This window comes from Cryptomeria japonica, chromosome 4 (genome assembly GCF_030272615.1).
Source record: "Cryptomeria japonica chromosome 4, Sugi_1.0, whole genome shotgun sequence".
Lineage (NCBI taxonomy): Eukaryota > Viridiplantae > Streptophyta > Pinopsida > Cupressales > Cupressaceae > Cryptomeria > Cryptomeria japonica.
Genome location: NC_081408.1, coordinates 316875261 through 316892122, shown reverse-complemented (window position 1 = coordinate 316892122; position 16862 = coordinate 316875261).

Here is a 16862-nt window from a genome sequence, read left to right as displayed (position 1 = left end):
CATTTATGTATCCCAGAGTTTGCAATTTTTTATGGCTATCAGAAGTATCTCTTCGATTTTTGTGATTGTGGTTTCCTTGGTACATGTGGAGTCTACATTTTAGAGATATTGGGCTTAATCTTGTGATGATAGGTCCATTCTCTTGGATTTGGATGACCCTTGCCCTTTTTCTAGTAATATCAGCATATGCATTGGTAATCTAAAGTATGTAAAGGAATTGTGTAGAAGTATTGTGGAGGCTGAGATGAGCTTATTGATAACATGTTGGGCTTGGCCGATACACTATTCAATAATTTTATTCTCTCGTATATATATACATGTACATGAGTGGTGAATAGAGACATCGATCAAGAGAGAGAGTGTGTGATGTGTGAAAGATCATTGGCAGGGAAAGAGGTAGTGTATATGAGAGTTGCAGACAATGAAGGTAATGAGTGTCTCAATAGTGTAGTAGTCCTATATCGAACCTCCTGTAGAACAGTGGTGCATAGATCTCTGACCGGATCTTTTGTAAAAATTGAGATTTGTAATTTGAGCTTAAACTTGGAACTAGTCTTGTGCATTTGGAGATGAAAACCTTCTCAGTTCAACCTTTTCAGTTATAATGAGCATTCTCACAGTTAGCCATTTCCTTTTGTATCTAGAGTGAGCAATCCAACAGTGAGCCATTTTTGTAATATGGTTGTAAACACAACTATAACTAGTTATATTTTCCTAAGATTTAACACTGTCCATGGTTTTTCCCATTTGGGGTTTCCACGTACAAATCTTGGTGTTTATCTTGTGGTTGTGTTCTTCTTGTTTATTTTGCATTAACTATTTTACTTCAGTCAATTCTATTTGATATTTTTTAGGACAACTTTAATTGGTAAAATTTTTATTGTTTTAAATAAGTGGGAATATTGATTCACACCCCCTCTCAGTATTCTAGTTCTTTCAACTTGATCAAAAAATGCTATCAGATATTTGATCTCTTTCCTAGAAAGCTTAACCACTTGAGAGAGATCCATGTTGTTTGAGCCATTGCACCTATATACTTGGATGAAGAATTTTTTATGGATGAAGAATTGAAGACAACCCTTGAAGATTTGGAAAGCATTCAATTAGAGAATAAAGAATTGAAGGAGAATGTGAAAATAGCAAATGAATGCGTATATAAGCTGAGAGAGTAAAACCAAAAATTCAAGTTGAGATATAACAAGGTTAATAATCAGTTGAACCAAGCAAAATGAGACCATCAAAGACTTGATGCAAAAGATAGAGGAAAAGGATAAGATGGTGCAGTTCCTAAAAGAGATATTAAAACTGAAATTTGAAGAATGTGGAAATCTTGAACAAGATCCTTGACAACAACAAGCTCCTAGAAGATTTGATTAGAATGCAATAAGTTAAGTTAGATAAAACTGGACTTGGTTTCCAAACTATTGTTTGCCTAGATTAGAATGTTAAAGAAGAAAATAAGGAAGTCAAAGTTGACACAGAGAAGAAGTCGAAAGATGAGAAGGAATCCCAGAATCATAAATCATATGCAAGAAGACCTCTGATCTGACAACCCAATGCACAAAGGTACCCATCTTTTAATAGTTGTTTTAAATGCAATAAATTTGGATACAAAGAAGTGAACTGTAGAAGCATTCAATGTTATGGTTGCGAGATGTTTGGACATAAAGAAAGCCATTGTAGGAATCATGTTGTGAATCAAAATTATCACCTAGTTGTTGCAAACAAGAAGAGTTATAACTTTCAAGGTCACTATTACAATTGCAATAACTATGGACGAAAGGCCTATCAATGCAAATCCATATCTCATCTAGGAATATGTAGTGTCCCCCGTAGACTCACATTTTGATTCATGTTTTGATAGACCTATTTAGACATATGGATAATGTTTTGATGTTACTCATGACTTTATTTCCATGATATTGATATTGCTAAATGCTTTATGTGGATATATGTTATTTGATGATTCATATGATGGACGTTACATTCTGGTTTATTTGATGGATTATATGCATTTGGCATTTCTATGTGGATTGATGTTATGATGATTCTAACCCCATTTGGTAATCATGGTTTCACTCGATGCACTGATGTGATTGATGTGTGACTGTCTTCATGAAAGGGACGATGCCTTATCACTCATTACGAGCATGATAAGGTGTTGTGATTCTCTTTTCACTTGTCTGTTTATTATGATGATTATATGTCATATATGTATTGTATCATGATTGTAGGATTGTAGGTACCAAACATCGACTCCAACTGGCTTCGCAGGTCTGAGTGTGTCCTATCCCAATGGCAAGTTGTTGGAGATGGCATGGGTTTCTTTCACTCACTCTAGGATTATATGTTCACCTTGCTAGTTTGTGCCATGATGCAAGTCAGTGGTAGAGTTTGTGTTGATGTTTACCTTTGTCAAGTTGCTTGAGCATGCAAGTGGATGTTTTCTATGTAATTTAATTTATGGAATAATGTTATTAATTAAAGTTTGGATTAATTGTCCTATAATATGATTATTGGTTATTTTATTAATTGATGATTATTTATTGTGAGAATTGTATTTAACCAATTGAGATTAATTTAATTAATTTAATTATTATTTATTTGTGATTTTTTGATTATTTATTTATTTATTTTTTTGATTTATTTAATTATTTAATTAATTATTGTTGAGATTGATTTATTTTGATATATTGTTTTATGATTTATTTAGTATTTATTTATTGATTTATTTATTATTAATTTATGTTGATTTATTGTTGAATGATTTATTTATTTATTGTTGCTTTGTTTTATTTAATTGATAATTTATTATTGAATTTTGATTTATTGATTTTATGAATTTATTTATTGTTTATTATTATTTTTTTTTTGATAAAAGTGGACAAGCCACTAAACTATATTTTATTAATTTTGAATTTTGAAAATACAAACGGGTTCAAAGGGCATACCGGTAGGAAAGAACCCGCAAGATAACCTTCGGTTGTGGCCCAAAAAAGTAAATTTAAAACCCCATAAACCCAATTACATATCTGATTATGATCCCTCACCCATTACATCACTTTTCAAAGATATACATATCAATATCTGAAAGAAACCCACATATACCCAATTACATGTTTGAAATTGATCACCCACCCATTACATGGCTTATCAAAGATATGCATAACATTATCCAAAAAATTATGAGGAGTAATCTATAGAGTAATCTTGCCATGAGGATATATCAACCAATCAGAACCTTGCATCAAAAAAAGACAACAACATATCTGCACACAAAATTAGTTCTAAAACCAAGAGCTTGGGCTCTCTATCCATGATCAAAGGAGGAATGCTCTACAACGGAGACTCCAACCACGAAGGAGCTAAACCCCAAAAACCAAAAGAGAGCAGAGAATGCAAACCCATAAGCACCACTAAGGCTTTATCCAAAAGCTTGGAGGGAACTGATTCTAGCAAGCATTCAAAAGCATGTAGTGTGTCCCCCAATCTATCACATAATAATCCCATTCTCAATTCAAACAATAAAACACCATAGTTCTCATTATCCAGCAGATTAGAGCGAGGAAGAAAACCCCTGTAATAAAAAGAGCCTAGCTCAAAATGATAATTGTCCAATGTAGAATTAACAAGCTCCCAAGAAAAAATTGAGGGAGAGATAAATGTATGAACCAAGAGGTGGAGTAAATCTTTATCAAGAAAAATATCATAACAAACAGTAAGAAATCGAGACAAAATCTTAGAGCCAGAAAAGAAAAGACCAGATTGCAACCAGAGAGATCCCAGCAACCTACGAACCTCAGAATCCACCTGAGGAGTAGGAAAACAAAACACTTCCCCAAGCAATTCAGAATTATTACTGGGAGCCTCATTTTCCCTTTCAATCGGGCATTCAACAATGACCCTGTATCTTGCAAGAGAAAAAATGCTCGACATATGAAATAGAGCTGGAGAGATAAAAATCCAAGCATTCACTATTGAATTGAGAATAAAATCAGCTTTTAAAGACCAGTCGCCCCCAAAAATGTGAACCGAGATAATCATGGTACTTGAAAAATATAATAAACCATTGAAGCCATATTAAAGCTTATACAAGATAAACCATAAATAATGGACTTCGCATGAGGGTGGCGGCTGAAACAAGTACTCTATATCCCAACCGGTGCCACATAACAAGCAACACACTCCTTACCATAATAGCTTCATAAAATTTGTTGATGATTACCAAAACACATTCCCTTCGTACATCATGAAACAGTAAAGTTTTTCGAAAAACACACGAGCGAGGATAAAGAAGATCCAAAAAACCAAATCATGACCATGAAACCAACTTGCTGACGGGGTGCCATCTTTATACCATAACAGGCACCACCCTTGCTGCTTATGACAGATCATAAGCATACTCAATAGCCACCTAGGAAATGCCTACTAAGCATGCTTACCACCTGCGCATAAACCCCAAACATGCTACCTTCTTAAGGTATAAGGGCACTGAAGGAATTTTTTATGAGAACATACTTTAAGAAAAACCAATAAAATTTAATGCAGATGTTTCATAAGGGAAGGTGGGAGCTCATTCATACTTATATCCTGCAAGTTTGCATTAGTGTGAATAGCTAAATTTGCCAAAAATTCCACTATTATATTAATTTCTCTGAAGCAATGGGTGATCAAAAAGGAATCAAAGAAAACCAAATGTTGTAAAATTAACTCCAGAATATATTGTAATTCCCAACAATTAGATTTCTTCTTCATAACACATTGGATGGTTACCATCGAGTCCCCTTCAATTACCAAGGATATAGCCATGTCCAAACCTTGTGTCAGGGCCTTAAATTCAGTGAAATTGTTGGACTTATACCCAATAGCATGGCATCTAGCCTGAACAATATTCACATGATGATAAAAAATCACCATACCTACCCCTGCCGAACCAAGATTTCCACGAGAAGCACCGTCAAAATTTAATTTAAATGCTTATTAGGAGGGGGCTTCAAATAGCTAAATGTCTTTTGGTTAAAGCATTGATCTTTCTCAAAATGGAACCATGAGAAGGCAAGCTAGATAATAGCTTCCAAACCCTATTCACCCTGCTATCCCAGTGCGAAAAAGAAGAGAGATTTTCGAGGTTCTTAAAGATATAAGACAAGACAGCTTCTGAAATAGAAGATTCAATTTTGAGTAAAACCTCCTCAAGAGAAGAGCTATTCTTTTTAAAGATCCTATTATTCCTTTCTAGCCAAATGTTCCATATTAATATGGAAGGGGAAGCAATCCAAAGACAAGCATAGAAAGATGAAGCAAACAGAAGAGGCCAAGCTTTGAAATGTGAAATAAGATCTTTCCCTATTGCAAAAGATAGGTTCAATTTGTCAAAAAGCCACTGCCAACATTGAAATGCAAAATCACAGTGAAGGAAGAGATGAGAGGAGGTTTCCAAATTTTTCTTGCATAACAAACAAGAAAAAACATTAGTGATACCAAGTCTATCCAAGCGCATGCCTGTAAGAACTCTATCCTGGACTACTAACCAAGCGAAAGCACCAGCTTTCGGAAGATAGGTCGAATGCCAAAAAAGCTTGTATGGCCAAGAGGAAGAGTTATTTTCCGACACAAGAGAGTTATATCCATCCTTAACCGTGTATTTGCCCAACATGTTCCTAGTCCATATAAGTTCATCATTAGAGTCAGTTAGGATAATCATTCTTTCTTCCAAAACCTTTGCAAAATGCAGCTTGAGATCATTCTCAACATCCAAGAATTCAATGAATTTTCATTTTGCCAATTTTAGATCACCATTATGAATTACCTCGAAGTAATGTGCCACAAAAACCCCCCAAAGGGAAGAAAGGATAGATATCAAAGGGGACCAGCCCCTTATATTCTACAAGGGAGTATGACCATTCCACATTTCATCCCAAAATCTAACCTTTTTCCCATTATGAATAATCCAAGAAAGATGTGGCAAGATAACATTCCTACATTTGCAAATAAAATTCCACATAGCCAAACCTAAAGGTAGATTAGATAACTGAAAGACATACTCCCTAGGTCCATTATTCAAATATTTTGCAAACATTATTTGTGCCCAAAAAGAATCAGGTTTCTCATACAACTTCCAGATCAATTTAGTCCCCATAGCCAAAATTTTTTTATTCAAATTTCTAATACCTGTACCTCCCTATTCCTTGGGCAAACAGACTCTATCCCAAGCTAATAAGGGCAGTTTATGCTTCCCATCTTTATTACTATTCCAAAGCAAAGACCTAAGAGTGTCCTGCAGGCTTACTAATACCGATTTTGGGGTGCTTATAATTGACATAAGATAAATAGGGACCAAATTCAACACAGATTTAATCAATACTAGTTTTCCTGCAAGGCTCAACCATTTATGACTCTAGGATAAAATCCTCTTCGAGATGACTTTTCCCAAAAGGATAGATTGTTATTTTTAATGAAAAAAGGTATACCTAGATACTTACAAGGAAGAATACTAGGATCAAAGCCCCAAAAGGTCTGCAATCTCTACTAGACTAATTGAGAAGTGTTAAGGAAGAATATTTTTTACTTCTCAATGTTGACTTTTTGGCCTGAAAAAGCTGCATACTGTTGGATAACCCCATTTATAGTATTAGCCTCCTTTAAGGAAGCTTGACCAAAAAGCAGAGTGTCATCAACAAATAAACAATGTGAAATATGAAAAGGAACCCCATGAATCGCAATCACCCTCCAAAGACCTTTTGATTTTGCAACCTTAATTTCCCAGCTAAAAGACTCTAGTAAAAGGATAAACAAGAAAGGGGACAAAGGATCCCCTTGCCTCAATCCTCTTGAGGAGGAGAAAAAACCACAAGGAGACCCATTAATTAAAATTGAGAATCTAGCAGTGGAAATAACAACCTTAATCCATTTGACCCAAGCCTTAGAGAAATCTAATTTGAGAAGAACACAAAATAAAGCCTCCCACTCAACCCTATCATAGGCCTTCATCATATCTAGTTTGAGAATCATAGATGAGACCTTCTGAGAATGAATAGAATGCTATAGAATGGTCAAAAAATGCCATGGTACATACCAAAAAATGCTACACTACATATCAGGGTCACTACTCTATAGACCGAAAGTGATGAACTATTCCAAAGGTCCTAAAAGGTTATTTTCTAGCTTGTTTAAGTGTCCTTTTGGGTTTTGTGATTTCTCCAGAGACATGTGTAGACTATGTTGATATTCTCACAGTTATCCTTGATGTATCTTGATCATTCATATATTTCTTGTGCTCCAGTAAGATGATTCATGCCTTACCATTGAGGTGTTTCATATGTGATGTGTTGCTCTGACGAGAGGGAGAATTCCTTGCTAGTGTTGCAGTAAACCTATCTCCCTTGAGTGGCTCCAAAGTTGAAAAGGTTCCACATGTCTATCAAGGTGAGGCTTGTCCCCTTCTTTTGTTAGGATAGCATGTAATGACACTCTTACCTTCATGTGTCCATTATCCATATGCCTTCATTGTTGTTATCTATGCCTTTGGGGGTTTATTGTTTTATTTTTCAGCTATGTGTTGTGATTTGATATTTGATTCTTGATGTTGTCATGTGGATTTCATGTTGATTCCATTGGTAGTTAGGTGTCAACCTAGGTCTTGAGTGTGATTTGGAATCCCATGCCATCTCCTAGCATGGGGGGCGGTTCTTATTTGGTTCCACATGGTCCAGTGGTTGAATTCCTTCTTCCATTGGGATGCTCTTCTTGGATGTTAGTGTGCATGGAATGGATTCTTGGATTCTTCATTATATGAATATTCTCTTGGATCTGATTTCTATCTATTTGGAATGAGGAAACATTGTATCATGATGATTTGTATATATATAAAAGAGATTATGTATCCTTGTATTATGTATCTTCATGTATTTGTAAATGAAATGGAGATAAGATATGTGTAGTGGATTAGGATAATTATTCATTGATCATTCCTTGATGTATTGGATATTCACATGTAATAAGAATTTATGAGTTCTATGTGAAAACAAAGTTCTAACATATATGTATTTGTGTCGCAATTGAATTTGTGAAATTGAATTGTAACATGTATTCTTATGGAATTTATATTGGAAAGAGTGGTATTGTTGTTATAAGCCTTATTTAAAATAAATAGGAGTAATCTAGATAAAATGGTAAAATAGACCTAAGATGCATTTATGATAAATGAAGGTATGAATAATAGGAAACATTTGGTTAGAGTTTATAAAATGAACCTAGAAATTATAATGTAAAAATGTTATGCATATGTATCATTGTTTATCCTAGTTGAATCAAAAGTAAATGATTAGTTGGAAATAAGAATATGATGTTTTAGATGGATTGTGAGGTGAAAGTTTATATGTCAAGTAGTGACGTTGAGATACCCTAGGGAATAGATATAATTGAAGAGTTTAATTTGTGGTATGTTAATGTATAGATGATTTAATTCCACTTGCGTAATATGTCCTATGGTTATGTTTATGTTGATTCACATGATCTTGTAGATAGTTAATGTTGAATTAATGCATGATTAGTGATAGCATAGAAGTAATGGATGGTCTTTAAAAAAAATTATCTCCATTTTTTAGTAGGTTGTGAATTATTTCTCTAGGGTATTTTGGCGGGCATTACATAAGATTTTAGAAGAAAATTGCTAGTTGTTTCAAGTGCAATCATCCTGGATATTATGCTAACAAATGCAGGAAAGGAAATGAAGAAAAATCTATTGAGAAGAGCATAATTAAGAATGATGAATCAAAGAAGAATGCAAAAAAAGGAAGTGAGCATGGAGTACAAAAATCCGATGCAGGAACCCCTTCCTGTAGAAATTAAGTTTAGAGCTTCAGGTCAGGGGGATTTTTGATCTGAAAGAATGATATTCTAGCCTCCCCATCTAAATGGATCATGTCATTAATCTGGCATGATAATGCTTGAGTGGTATTTGGTAAACAGAGGAATCGGGATGGCATCAGCAAAAGGACAGTTCTTGGTAGCAAAACCCTAATGAAGAACCTTTAGTAAGATAAGTATCAGTTCCTGAGCTCATTTCTTTCATATTTGTTACATCTGCTTGAGATCATTGCAAATAGTAGATCAATAGTAAAGTGAGCAGTAGAAGAAATCATGGAAAGAAAAATGATTGTCAGAGAATCTAGCAGTGAAGAATTTCAGATTGTGGACAAAGTGCTCCTGGATGAGTTTAGCCCATAGAAGATTAGAGTTGTTGAAGAAGGTTTGAAGGATGATGAATTATAGAGGGTCAAAGAATTAGAAGGAAATAGTCTAAATCTGTGGACTGAATTCTCTTGGTTAGATAATGTAGATTTAATCAGAGTAATTCTTAACCGTGTGTGAGATAACTGCATCGTGCTGGATAAACCCTATCCAATTATGAAGGAAATCATTTCTTTGGTCACCAATTTGTGCGAAAATGGAGAAGTTCCAAAAAATAAATCAATTTTGAAAAGGGAAGTGGAATCCCTAACCAGCATAAAGGGTGATCAACAAGCTCTAATCACCAATACGATCATCAACCCTGTAGTAAGGTATGTTACCTAAGACATCTCTTATCTATTTAAGAAATAGGGAAGGAGCCACCTTGTCAATTGTAGTGTATGTGGAATATATGCTTGTGATGGAGAATATATCATTTGACTTGTGTGAATTTCTAAAAGAATTGTTGTTAAAAAATATCAAGATGACAAAAGAGAAAAATTATTCTTTCCAGTATGGGTCATTGCTTGTGATTTTAGTCATATATTGTTTAAAATCTCCTGGCAAAAGACAATGTCATTTGGGAATTTGGTGTGTGGATTGCAAGACAAATATTCAGATAATTGAACAGTTTGGATAACAGAGAGGAAATTTGCAATAATCATTTTAAATCATTTGTGGATATGTGGAGAGTTGGCCTAGTTTCCATTTCTTTCTTTTGGTTCTGGAGATTCATCTTCCAGAAAGAAGAAAAGGAGACATTCTATTCCTTTGGTGGTTCAGAACCAAATAGAAGAAAGGTAGAAAATATTGTGATAATTGAGGATACAAAACCCCATATAGCTAGAGGAGTTTCAGAAGTGAATGAGAAGGGAGTTGGAGACTCAGATGATGAGTCTAATCTATTAAAGTTGGTTGTCAGTGCAGATGGAATTCAGAAGATTGGTGTGAAATGGCTGACCTCGATTGAGTCAGACAAAATTGAGAACATTTTGATGAAGCATCTCATTCGGAACAACATCTGTCTAGAAGATATCAATAATCTTCTTCTAGAATCCTTGACTGAGATCTTGAAAGAAAGAATCTCTGAGTAGGCAGTTGAATAAAAAGGCCTTAATATGCAAAGTCTGCTAAATGAATGTACTATCTCTCAAAATAACTTGTCAATCTGCATATAATAATTAAGAGATTGTATTCACAATGCTAGTAGAATCTATAGATATTTATCTCTTGTCCAATGACAGCTATGAAGCACAAAGGTAAAATTGATGCTATTGAAACCGAATTGACAAGTCTAGGTAAATCTTTTGATTTTTTGAATGATAAGGATGGTGAGCAGAGAAAAAGAGTTAATTCTCTTCAGGTTGAGCTTGTTCTATTGCAAAGGAAAAAAGAATACTTTGGGAGCATATTTTGGAAAGTTGAGAAAATCGTTGAAGCTAAGCTAGAACACTTTTCAATTTTGCTTGAGGATGCACTAGAGTATGAGTAAAATTCAAATACTCTATATAACCTTTCAAATTCATTTGATTTTTTGGTTGAGTATAGAAGCCTTTCAGTAAGTATCAAATTGGCTATAGGTTCTTGGAAAGTTCTTCTTTTGGAACTGAAGGAAAAATACAAGCTTATATTTCCGAAGAAAAGCAACTGAAAGTTTCTTTGTGTAAGATTCATATTTTTGGTTGTATATATCTTTTATTTTCTTTTTAATAAGAGGTATCCTTTATCTTTAATGTCAAAAGGGGGAGAAAGGAATATGAGTTCAAGGAATGTGGTTTTGAGGAATTTCATGAGTAAGGGGGAGTTGGCGCAGTCATGTTTTGAATATGTTTTGCCATCAATAACAAAGGGGGATATTGTTAGACTTGTATGAATAATGTTGTCATTAATTTCAAACCAGTCATCTGGTTCTATACCAAATAGTATATGAAAGCTCAAATATCAGTCTAGACATCATGGATGTTATGGATGCTATATGGATAGAGTTATGCAAGGATTGTATGGAGTCAGTATGTATGTGCAGTTCAGGTGTTGTGGTTTTGAGTTAGAAGTTATTATGCAGCATGGATAACTTTGGATGATGATCTTTTGAGGCCCCATTGAGTTCTCATTGACCTCGATACCACTGTGTTAGGAATTCTTGTTGATGTCAGTATCAGTTATGTATCCCAGAGTTTTCATTTTTGATGGATATCAAAAGTATCTCTTCAAGTTTTGTGATTGTGGTTTTCTTGGTATGTGTAGAGTCTACATTTTGGAGATATTGGGCTTAATCTTGTGACGATAGGTTCATTCTCTTGGGTTCTGATGACCCTTTCCCTTTTTTTGGTAATCTCGGTATATGAATTGGTAATTAGAAGTATGCAAAGGAATTGTGTAGAAGTATTGTGGAGGCTGACATGAGCTTCTTGATAACATGTTGGGCTTGGTCGACACACTATTCTATAGTTTTATCCTCTAATATATAAATATATGTACATAAGTGGTAAATATAGACATCGATCAAGAGAGTGTGTGTGATGTGTGGAAGATAGTTGGCAGTGAAAGAGGCAATGTATGTGAGCGTTGTAGACAATGAAGGTAATCAGTGTCTCAATAGTGTAGTAATCCTCTATTGAACTTACTATAGAAGAGTGGTGTAGAGATCTCTAACCAGATCTTCAGTAAAATATGAGATTTGTAATTTGAGCTTAAACTTGGAATTGATCTCATGCATTTGGAGATGCAAACCTTCTCAATTCAACCTTTTTAGTTGCAATGAGCATTTTAGGAATTAGTCGTTTCCTTTTATATCTGCAATGAGCAATCTGACAGTGAGTCATTTTTGTAATCTGGTAGTGAGCAACATGTTTGTAAACACAACTATAACTAGTTATATTTTCCTGAGGGTTATCACTCTTCGTGGTTTTTCCCATTTGGATTTTCCACATACAACTTTTTGTGTTTATCTTGTGGTTGTGTTCTTGTTTATTCTACATTAACTGTTTTACTTTAGTCAAGTCTGTTTGATATTTTTAGGACAACTTTAATTGGTAAAAGTTATTATTTTAAATAAATGAGATTATTGATTTACCCCCCTCCCTCTCAGTATTTTGGTGCTTTCAACCCAATCAACACACCCGGCCATGTGGAACCAAAGGAACCATTCCTCATGCTCTGGAGAATGACATAAGCCCCCCCACACACTAAACCTAGGTTAACACCTAATTTCCAAAGAAACACAAAGTATATATATGATAATAGTAAACAAAATACTATCAACACAAGCCATGGGCTAAACCATAAAACAAAGGTTGAGACCCTAGGAAATACATAGGAGAAAGTGTCATCGTATGTCGTCATCAAGGTTATCTTGGTAGTCTCTCTGGACCCCGACGCCAAGTGACACCCTTGTGAATCCAACTCAAACGCTTGTGAAGACAAGGGACTACAATCATGCCAACGAGGCCTTCCCAATCTCATCCTCAACCTAAACACGCACTATAGGCCATGAGTGGGGCACCATAATTATCTTATTAATGTGAAAGCTACCCAACCCCTAAATAAATTTATCAAGGTTGTCACTTTCTTAAACAAAAAATCCCAATGAGATCTCCCAGTAGCCACTTAGTAGCCCCAACACTCACTTGGAAGCCACTTCCCCTAACATGTTCCTAGAATCTAACGATAAAATAAAAATCATAAATCATAAAGATATTTCTCAAATCAAATGATACCCAATCATCCATTTCTATATAATAATCTAAACCATCATAGTAAAATTGCTCCATACATATTATTCCAATAGAGTATATCTTATGTAATATCAAGAACACCACATAAATCTTTAAAAAATCCAATTAATAACTCTGGAAAATCATCACAGGGAATCACAAAACCCAAAAACAAGTCTTTGGACCAACCCAAACTAACAAAATTTTTGAAAACAATTCAAAAGATGAAATAACTAGACTAGCACATTCAATAATTGTTTTGGGGAATTCACCTATTCTTACAACACATTTAAAAATTTATTTAGCACATATGTTACCCAACTTAGCACTTTTACAACACAGGATGACAATTTTTACACACAGAATAGCATATACAACCCACATAATGATGCATTCATTGTGCAAAATGGTTCATACATAAAACAAAATAATGCTTATGTTGCCTATTTTAGTGCATATGAAATAAAACCAAAATACGACACAAAAATGAAAATAAATTTTATAAAATAGATTATAGAAACTCAAAACAAAGTTTGACCTTGCACAAATCAATTTGAAAAGAAGCATTCCATACTCAAAAGAAAAATAAATGACTCGAAGGTAGAAAATAAATTCTTAGATGAAATTCTCGACAAGAATCAAATTCCAAAATTATCACATACAAAAAATAGAATATTGTAAATAATATACAAAAATCCTTTCAAAATCACAGAAAACACTCATAGAAACTAATCTCAGTAAGAACCCAAAAACTTGAAAACTCCTATGTACAATAAATGGAATATTGATAATAATATTACATAGAATTCTTTCCAATAATACAAAAGACAATTTCAAACACAGTAGACAATCTTTCCTTTTTTAATCAAAGATGCATAAATAAAAAGAATACAAAAGTCAGGAAATCACCAACCTAGAACAAGAAGAATGGAAAAATAGCTAAAAAAGAGATGAAGCACACCAACAATCTGAAACTTCAACAAAAATTCAATTTTCAGGATCTTCTCCAATGTATATGTAGCAACAAAAAAAGAATTCAAGAAGAAATCCACATTTTCCCAAGCATGCACATAAAACTTCTTCTAAATTCGAGAGTAAAATTTTCCTTTCAAAAACCCCACAATTATCATAAAATCTCCAAAAATACCACAACCTTCTCAATTCTCTTCAAAAAAAATCTTTCAAAAAGAAACCCTTGAACAAAATACACATATAAATCCTTAAAATATATTTTCCATGCATGAGAACTCAATTAGCAATTTAAGGCAAAACACAAAGCTCACTCCACTTCCACCTTCAGAAGAAAAGAAATAAATAAAATACTAATTACTGAATTCAATTCTCAAATCACCAATTAAATTAAAGTGAAAATAAATAAACAATTAAATATAAAAGCTCCAATAATGTAATTCCATAAATAATTATTGGCATAATATAATAAACTTAAAATAAATATTATTTACTAATTACACACAAAATAAATAAATAAAATTACTAATTAATTTAATCACCACACAACATTATAAAATCAACCCAGTATATTAATTAAATAAAATACCATACGATTCCTAACAAGGCGACTTAGCTAAAATACTAGAATTGACAAGGCATCAACTAAGCTTAGAATGTGATAAAACATTATATCATTCTATGGTCAACTTGTCATTGGGATTTGAGACACGCTTAGACCTGTGAAACCAGGTGGAGTCAATGTTTAGTACCTGCAATCTACATAGCACCAAATATCTATGCACAACACACACACGTACACATATACAATCATGAAGTAAACACATAGGTGAAATGGAATAGCAATGTCACACCCTGCTCATAGATGAGTGGTATGACATCACCCCTTCCATGTCCATAGTAAAATGCATCATAGTAACGACAAAGAATCATTAGTAAGATCATCATAGATAACATAAACATAAAGTAAATTTAGCATATAGCATGATAACATCATAAATAAATATAAATCTTCACATAGATAATCACCATCATAATGGTCCTAAGTATATCATTAGAAACATAATGTATCAACTGTCAACATACAATGTCTTCCATCAAATCAATATCATTAGAAACATAAACAAAACCATAAGAATCTACCAAGGGTATCATAAATGAGTCTAAACAAGTTTTGATAAATGTCTATCCATGCATCAAAACAAAAGTATGTTAATCAGGGACACTACAACCTTTTTATTTCTTGTTACCCAATAACTCTTGATTAGAAAATAAAACTCACTAATGACTTGGATGTTACTTTCATCAACTCTTCTTATTTTAGGATTGATTCTCCCCTTATTCACTTACCTTATAATAAGTTTTTCTTTCAAGACTTACAACTATGAATGGTAATAAACAATAATAATTGTTACCATGAGATTAAATAAAAGGAATAGCCTTGTGTAGAACTAGTGCAAAATATAAGTAAAGAGTTTGCACAAGCTCAAAAACTTGTACAACCCTTTTGTAAACTAAATAATTAAGTACCAATAAATATAAGTACAAAGACTCACAAGTACATTGAAGCTTCAAACTTATAAAGGAAAGATAATTTTTAGCTCAAGGACCTCAAATTCTCTTTAACTAAATTGTTGATTATAATATCTAAACCCAATGTTGCAGCTCAAAGACTATCAAAATCATATTTTAGCTCAATTAAAATTCAATGGCCACAACACAAAGCCTCAAATTAAACTTCGGTTATGTAATCATAATGATGTAAGAACACTGCAATCATATAAAAAATGTTTTAACTCAAAGATTGAATGCACCATTTCTCCTTTTAAATTAACTTGAAATTGATTTGCAAAATAAGCTCAAAGTCTCAACATGCTACACAAACTTGAAAGTTTTGTTGCTATGCATAGATATTAATATTTACAATGAGCACCCTCATAAATATAGGAGAGGGTATATGAGAAAAAATAGGAAAAAGTTTAGCTAACTATGACTAAGTCACAAATAAAGTTCTCAATAACTTAGGACTTGTGCAATCCTATGTGTAAAAATGTACATACAAAAAGACATCTAAGACGTCAATTGCAAACTACAAAAATGAACCTACAACTTATTGGCATAAAATTACCTAAGTGTCTTTAGAAACTTCTTTTCCATTCTGATCTTGTTTGAAAAATTCTTCAAACTTCTACAATGCAATCTTCATATGTGATTCATCATGTCCTTGCGTGCGACTAGTAATGACCTAAACTCGAGTGATGGAATCCACCAAGCCAATATAGTATTTCTTATGTTTCTTTAGGAGAGATCTCAAATTATCAAGAATTACTTGAAAATATACTAGCTTGTTAATTGAGAATATGTATAAATCCTCTTTATCAACTTCTACATTTACTACTCAACTAAATTCTTTTATGATTGAATCCACATGAAGAGTCTTTTGATTTTAATCAAGAAATGTGCATGGGGATTTTAATATCTTTTTAACAATTTCTTTCCCCTTATCACTACATTCTTTTTGTGCTTGCCACATATCCTTGATAAGCCTCATGAGAAACATTTCTTAAATTTGAATAACTTTCTTAAAGAAGATCATTCCCAACCATACTCCAAATTCACACAAATCAGGTACCCATATTACACTTGGAAGATACAAAAGTTCAAAGAAGACTTATAGCACTAATTTACACATGCAAATTGGGTTTATATTTGATACCATGTGTAGTTCGAGGTTACAAATCTGAACTACACTTATGGATACAAGTGAAATGGCATGATTGGTGTAGTTTGAGGTTATAATACCGAACTACACTTATGAATGTGCTTTGGGTGTAGTTCAAAGTTACAACCCCGAACTACATCTTGTGAAAGTATACAAGAGATTTGTGTAATTTAGAGTTGTGACTCTGAACTGCATATAGAAAGGGTGATATCAATGTAGTTAGGAGT